General features: G+C 49.0%; 1 protein-coding gene across 1 annotated transcript in view; it reads right to left on the reverse strand.

Annotated features, from left to right (window-relative positions):
- hdac7a (histone deacetylase 7a) overlaps positions 1-2,947 on the reverse strand; it is a 74,315-nt gene extending 71,368 nt beyond the window's left edge. Inside the window, exon 1 of the mRNA XM_056423633.1 lies at positions 2,916-2,947. The gene's annotated coding sequence lies outside the window, so the exon portion shown is untranslated. The remainder of the gene's footprint in view (positions 1-2,915) is intronic.
- Positions 2,948-7,596: the final 4,649 nt, after the last annotated feature.

The following is a 7,596-nucleotide window of genomic DNA, read 5'->3' on the forward strand; positions in this document are numbered from 1 at the left end:
CTGGGTCAAAACCAGGAGATCAGTCGAAGAAGCAAACAAGTCCAAAAAGGGGCGGGGCAGAGAATCAGAGGTCAGGGCAGGCAGGTCAGGAATATACTCTAATAACGCTGGAGAACTTGGCACGAAAACACAAGACAATCTAGCAGAGGACAAGTGGAAGTGAGGGAGCTAAATAGTGAGGGACTAATGAGGGGATGGGCTGCAGGTGAGAAGGGCGTGAGGACCAGGTGAAGGGAATGAGGGACTAACGAGGGAGTGATCAGAGGCAGGTGAGGGGAGTTGGATTGACGAGATGGTGTGACAGGATGAAAACAACTATTACAAAAAGGAAGGCGTGGAGCTAAACTTGTGACAAAAATGGGTCGCGGGGTCACATGGCAGCTCAGTCCTGGCACCTGTCGGGTGATTCTCACCGACACAGAGAGTTCTACAAGCTCGGTAACCTTTTGTTCTTCCTTTATACACCCTAAAAACTATGACGAGCCCGACATGTATCAGAGGTGGTGAAGACACCATGCGAGATCACGCCCGGAGAACTGATTCTATTGACACATGGGGATGATGGCGCACATATTCAGACCGGCTCTCCTCCATTGGTATTGTTGCAAACATAAAGCGTGAGAGAGAAACTGTCGGACCGAGCGAAAAAAAGACACGGCCAAGAAAGGTAGTACTGGAGACTGTGAACAGCAGCACTTTCCAAACACTCGACCAGGCCAACACTGAATACAAACAGATAGTTAGTGGGGTATTCTATTTTTTCTTTTTAACAAAAACAACCGGTGGAGAAGAGAAAAGAGACGGAAAAAAATGGAAACGAGAGCAAAACACACGAGATTTCCTGTGGTACTGTATCCTCATTTGGAAACGTACTGTTCACTTAGGAGCACAAAAAAAGAGCTCCATCCAAGCCACAGCCGTCCTGGGAGATGTAATACCCCCGTTATATATTTAGCTATTATTTGCACGCAGCCAAGCTCTCCGCCCGACACTGGCGACGGAGCCAGATGTGGCTGATGGATTTGTGATATCCGAATACCAGAGCCCGCATTTGCCGAGGATGTGGAGATGGACGGGCGGAGGAAGGAGGTGAGGAGGGAACACAATGGGATCTGGAAAGAAGGGGGAAAAAAGGGGAAGACGGAGGCTCTCTCAGGGGGGGAGAACTGGAGGGGGATTTTTGATTCCTCCTCTCCATCTCCCCAACCTCGCATCTCTCCCCCTCGCTCTTTCTGTCCCACCTCCTTCATTGAGAATCAAGCTTTTTCTGTAATTCTGTCTCTCACACTCACACTCACACACACGCACACGCACACGCACACACACACGCACACACGTTTGGGCTGGAGTTGGCAGCAGTGTGAGTAAGAGCAACAGCTGCAAGGATTACAGACAAGGGAGGGAAAGGGAAGAGGGAGTTTGTGTCTGCGTGTGTGTGTGTGTGTGTGTGTGTGTGTGTACACAAAGAGAAGAGTTGTGGGTGAGAAAGACAAATGTGTCGAGGGACGGAAAGAGAAAATAAAATGTTGCATTGGAGTGTGTTTTCATGTAATGAGAGCAGTCGGCAGCACACACTCTACATTGAGTACGCCTACATGTTGGTGCATGGGTTCAAAGGCACTGGGAGTGTGTGTGTGTGTGTGTGTGTGTGTGTCTGATCGTATACTTTGTGGAGAGTATTCTTCGCTCTGCAGGAGTCTGTGTTTTCTTTGGGTTGTCAGCACAATGTCTGAAGAACTTGTGAGGGATTTGTCCAAAATAAATCACATGGTTAAATATCTGTTTCTGGGATTCCTGCCACTAGATGATTATCCATGTTTTAATCATAGCTATGGAATGATTACAATATGGAGGAAATACGAAGGAGGTTTGCATGCTGCGGAGAGCGAGAGGGGTGACGTCTTTTGGTGCAACGGCGTGCCGGGAACTCTCTTATCTCAGAACCGTGTTCCATGTTCGCCTGACAACCGGACTTCTCCCGCTTGTGAAGATCGTTGAAAACGATCGGAAGCTCCGGGACCGGCGCTCAACTGCTCCTGGGTCAACCTGGAACAGCTCTCAATATCTGCTGACGAGGATGTGACGAAGATCGCGTGACGAAGATCTCAACGCTCCACAGCAGCCACCAAAGGGACCTTGTGGCGAGATAAGTTGGTGCGACGGTTATCGCCGCTAGAACTGTGTTGTGTTCAGATTGCTGGTTCTGGTCCGTCACCGGTCCACAACAGGGGGCTGATGCATCTCAGAAGTGGCTCAAAAGAGACACTTGAGCGCACAGCGGGACGGTGGGACCTGGACCCGCTGTGCACTTGTGGGTCCTGACTCCTGACCTCTGGTTGGACAAAATAAAAAAATATATTACAAAATACTACCTTAAATGCATCTTCCTAAAAGTAAATGAGAGCCTGTCCCATGAGTCAATGTACACTGTTTTTGTAGCAACCAACACACACACACACTTTCTCTGTGTGGCATGACGTGGTGCTCTGGGACAATTCAGCGGAGGGAACAGCTCAGCGAGGGAGTCGTCAAAACAGAAAATGTTTTATGTAGCTGAAACATTCCATTTTTAACTCACACAGGCGAGCAAAAATAAATAAAGCGCTCAGCACCCTGACAGTCCGGACTGTGTATTTTTAAGTACCTATACGTGTGTGTGTGTGTCTGCAGTTTTGTGTTTGCTTTGTGTCTCGCAATTGTGCATTTGTGTGTGGCGGCATTAATGCACAGGTTTGTGTGTGTGTGTGTGTGTGTGAGTGTGTGCCGCGCGCGTCGCATACCAGCCCTCCCCCAGGCACTGCTGAGGCCTCTGAGTCTCGTGAAGTCATTTCCTCTTTGATGGGGGGGGGGGGGGGGGGGGGGACCTTGACTCTGCGGCTGCACAAAGAATTAAAGTCCTCTAGACCAGGACTCACTTGAGTAGTTTCAGACCAGTTCAGAGCGGCGGAGCCCGAAGTCACATCTGGTCCAGTCGTTGCCTCTAAAAAAGAAAAAGGTGATGCAGTCAGATTGATAACAAACTCGTAGAAAAAGAATGCAGTTTGTGTGCATCTGCCACTCGGTGAGGATAAATATTGAAAAGGTGAATCCTAATTGGAAGATAAGCATCCTCAAAAAATACCAAAACCTGTCCGGCAGTAGTCCGAACTAAAACACTCACAGACGCTTTTCAACCCCCAGGTCGAAGGCCAGAGACCTTCTCCTTCTCCTGACCTGCAAAAGAAAAGAAAAGCAATCCAAGAATGCTCTCCACTCAATTATGGATAGTGAAAACAGCTGAATGAATAATCCAGTGATTGGACATGCCACAATTCATTCATCATTCACTCTGCTGTTTTACACCTTTGCTTCTCTTGTTATATTTGTTTGCATACATTTGGAGACGGACTAACGAATGTTCTGTTGAGCCGACATCGGTGTCTGGAGCCCGGTTAGCTTATTCTAGCATATAGACGGCAAACAAGTGGGCCTGAACACTGAGTATTTAGACGGGCTCGCTGTTCTCACCTGTTTCCAGTCTATAAAGAAAATGTAAGCTAACCCGCTAGTTATATTGGACAAACATATGAAAGCGTACATCCATCTTCTCATCTCACTCTTTCCCAAGTCTTGGAGCGATTCCTGTTAATGTGTCATCATCATCTGTCACGGCTCTGCCGTGACCCTGTGACCCTGGTGTGTGTGTGTGTGTGTGTGTGTGGGGGTGTGGCTTCCATCAACCTAACCCTGGGCTCATCTCCAACACCTGCCTGCAATCTGTTCATGCAGCCCCTCCAGTGAAAGACCCCGGCTTCGTTCACGTGGTGGTGGACTCTCCGGACCGCTCTGTGTAATGCTTTTTATTAGTAGTAGTTTGTCTTTCCAAACGTGTCTCTTCGAATGAGCTTCTGCCATTTTGGTGCGCTGAAGCAACACAATATTTGTTGGGGTTAAATCATTTAAAACTATAACATACGATCTGCATCTTCCACTCTCAGCATAATACTTTGTCTTCAATCGTCCGTCCTTTCTTCCCCACATTGGGCTGATTACGCTCTCGTGATGCCATGCAAAGTCTTGTTCGTGCACTCCGGGTCTTCATTCTCGGGGGTTTGAGTCCATGTTCTCCCGGATTCTGGTTCCAATCACCTCCACAAGCCTCCACACAACTGCCTTGTACATCAAACAGATTTCAGACCGTGTTGGGAATATGGATCTCCCCGGGAAAACCCTGGTGAGTGGTCTTAACGCTGGGGAATGTGCATTGACTTGTTTGTACTTGCGTTTGTCTCATTAGTCACGGGGACAGCAGCTTCGCTCGGCCCGCCTGCAGCAGCCAAGGGACCGGCTGGGTGGGGGAAGCCGTGGCCGGTGCTGACGTGGACGTGACGGCGCTGATGAAGTTACCTCCCTGGCGTTTGCACATTGAAACGGTTTGTATTCAAACCGTCATAACCGCGGCACACTTCTCCCGTTGTCCGGCTGAATGAAAACGGGAAATGATCACCGTGACGGGAAACGGCCGCTTCATCTTCACGCTTCACTTGTTCACTTTCGGCGACTCGAAAATAGGCATCTCTAAAAGTGAGACCGTGGGCAGTAAATGGTGAGTGGTCCTCACCATGTGTTGTAAACCAACACGCACACACACACACACACACACACACACACACACCATATATTTATTATGACCATTTAACTTGTTTTAAAGAAGTATTACTAATATTCAATATGGCCTCGTCTAGCCCTAATACCTATACCTGAGATTGTTTGGGGGTGTTGTTTGAATGGAAACGTCCTCTAGAACCACAGAAGAAATGATACAACAATGTTGATCGTGACCAGTAGAGCATAATATAAAAAATGAGTAGATACTTATTTTGAAATGTTTTTAAGTCAGTGAACCTCTTCCGTCTTCGAGCTGCCTGATACTGTAAGGCCATAATTCATCGTGCACGTGTATTTCTGAAGCCGTGCATGCACAAAGCACAACATAAAGAGTTATGGATGCTCCTGTTAGACAAATACCAAGAAGGTGAACACATGAACTAAAGGCAAATAAGATCAGGGACTTGTCATTTGTGATGTGATCATTTGTATGTAGAATAATTGCATAATATTCCGTGTTAAATTTGACCAAATGCAGAATAACTTGGAAAAGTCTGATGAAAATCGTTTCTGTTGACAGCTCAGTGCAAGAGAAGCTCCCTCACTCCTTCTGCGAAGAAAGAGCGATCGAGGGGTCAAAAGGTTCTGCAGGGGGAGAGCCTCCGCTGTATAATGACAGTTGATGGATGAAGTCAATGTCAGCCAAGGGAGACATTATAAATACTTCCTAAGCTGCAGCAAAGACCCGGGTAAACACAACATTTTGCTCGCCCACCATCCAACTTGATGCAATCTGAGCAGGTCGCCCACCCTGCACAGGAACCGCTTGCATGAATGCGGTGGCGGCGGTAGACGGCGTAGTCGATTGCCGTAGCAGACGGCGTGTTAAACACAGGTCAAACCAAGAAGTCAGAGCGGAGGAGGATTCTTTTCCTATCCCAGAATTCCTCCCAACCCACACACACATCCTACAGCGGCAGCCATCGAGTTCAATTGTAGATTTACATACAGGGGCAGAAAGAAGAAGAGATAAGTGGAGGAGGAGACAGGAAAGGATTTGTTTAATCTGCAGGGGGAAAAATGGGGTTTAGTAATAATAAAGTAATTATGTGATGCTTTGTTGCTAATTAACGACTGCCTGTGGTACTTTTCTGTTATGTCTCAAACAAAACCCAAATTGTTGTTTTCACATGCTCTGCGGAATGGAAACAGGGAATAAATGAGCGATGAGCTCGCCCGTCCCATCCCAGTTTGGAGCGAGCGGGAGCCTCGGGAGGCCGATCACAAAATTCCAGTTTTCCCCAAAAAAGACTTTCCTATTTTTATCTCCGCGCCGCCATGATCCCCAGAGGGAAAGCACCCGCTTCGGGTCGTTTAAAAAAAAACATTTTTGCCCGCAGATATGTCGTCCCTCAAGAAAACCCAAAATAAACAAGCGGGGGAAGGGGGGGGGGGGGGGAGAGAGAAAAAAACAACCACAAGTATATATTTGGATGCTTGTGTGGAAAAGCTTGGAGTCTCTGTGATTGCGCTTCTCGCATACTCCTTTAAGAAAAGAAGAACAGAAAAGAAGTAAGATATAGCCGAGAGGCGGGGAGTCGGAGATGAGGGGGGGGGGGGGGCAACACAGGAATGGAGAAAGTTGGGAACAGATAGATAGATAGATAGATATATACTTATAATCAAGGGGGAAATTTAATGTTCAGTAGCAGCAACACAAGAATAAAAAAACCAAAACACAAAATATATAAAGGTTAGGGATCTGTGATCTGGCAAGAGGTGAACTGTTGTCATAGAGCATCGCCGGCGGCAGAATGTCTCCTTGTGTGTCTCAGCGGAGCGGGAGAGCGCTGGAGGCGATCTGGAGAAAGTACTCCTCTGTCCCTGTGAGGTGGTGAGGTTGTCCCGGTTGTCCAATATGGACACCACCACTCTCTCTTCCCCCTCCCACCACCCCCACCCAGTCAGCCAGCTCCGGAGGCAGCCTTCCTATAACCAGTTTGTTCACCAGGCTGGTGTCACCGCCCGTGTCTGCTCCCGGCGCGACAATGGCAAAGACAAGCGAGCACACAAGCACTGGCCACAACCGACCAGTAGAACAACTCTGCATCTTGCTGCACGTTGACTTTCTCAGTTTTCAGGAGGAAAAGAGCTTTCAGTCCCTCTTTCAGCGTTGATGTTGTATTCCAGTTCAGTCGGCGCCTTCGGGAGACGCCTCCCAGGACTCCTCACCATCCACTCCACTCCCACCTCACTCAGAGACACTCATAGAGGTGTAGGAGCTGTGAAGTCCACCACCATGAGTCCACCACCATCTCTCTTCAGCCGTACGTGGTTCTCTGTGGGCTCATTTACACCCACTACAAAGTAATCTCCCACTGTCCCCCCTGTCTCCTCCCCCCCTGCAGACTCACCACCGCAGAATCATCAGAGTACTGCAGATGGCATGTACTGGGAAGTCACTACTGTAGGGTGAAGAGGAAGGGGAAGGAAGGAGAGAGAGAGAACAGTTCCTGTAACACTCCAACATCACGAGCCACAGGACGAACCCACACAATTCTGACAGTGATGCCCTGTGGTGTAGTCAGTGATCCAGAGTGACCCCAGAGGGGCGTCACCACCAAGCTCTGGATGGTGTTAAATGCACCAGGGATGGTGTGGTGGCACTGAAGGCTCTGGAGAAGTCAAAGAAATGACCGTGACACAGACACCGGTTCAGGTACGTTCAGGCTCGTTGCAGCAGGTAGATGATGGCGCTGCCCCACCTCCCATGAGAGGCACTGATGAGGTCAACGAGGAGTCACCAGCGCTTCCACCAGGGCCTTCACCAGCCTCCAGCGCACCCAGCCTCAGCAGCAGGTGAGGGCATCACATGGGAGGTGAGGGCAGTCATGGTGCCAGATTTGGGATAGGGACCAGGCAGGACGCCTTCAGCACAGGCACTTTCCCAGCACTTCCCTGGGACCAGGCTGAGGGGGCTGGGTTGGCAGGTGACAGGACAGTGGCACA

This window comes from Pseudoliparis swirei, chromosome 9 (assembly GCF_029220125.1).
Source record: "Pseudoliparis swirei isolate HS2019 ecotype Mariana Trench chromosome 9, NWPU_hadal_v1, whole genome shotgun sequence".
NCBI classification, from domain to species: Eukaryota; Metazoa; Chordata; class Actinopteri; order Perciformes; family Liparidae; genus Pseudoliparis; species Pseudoliparis swirei.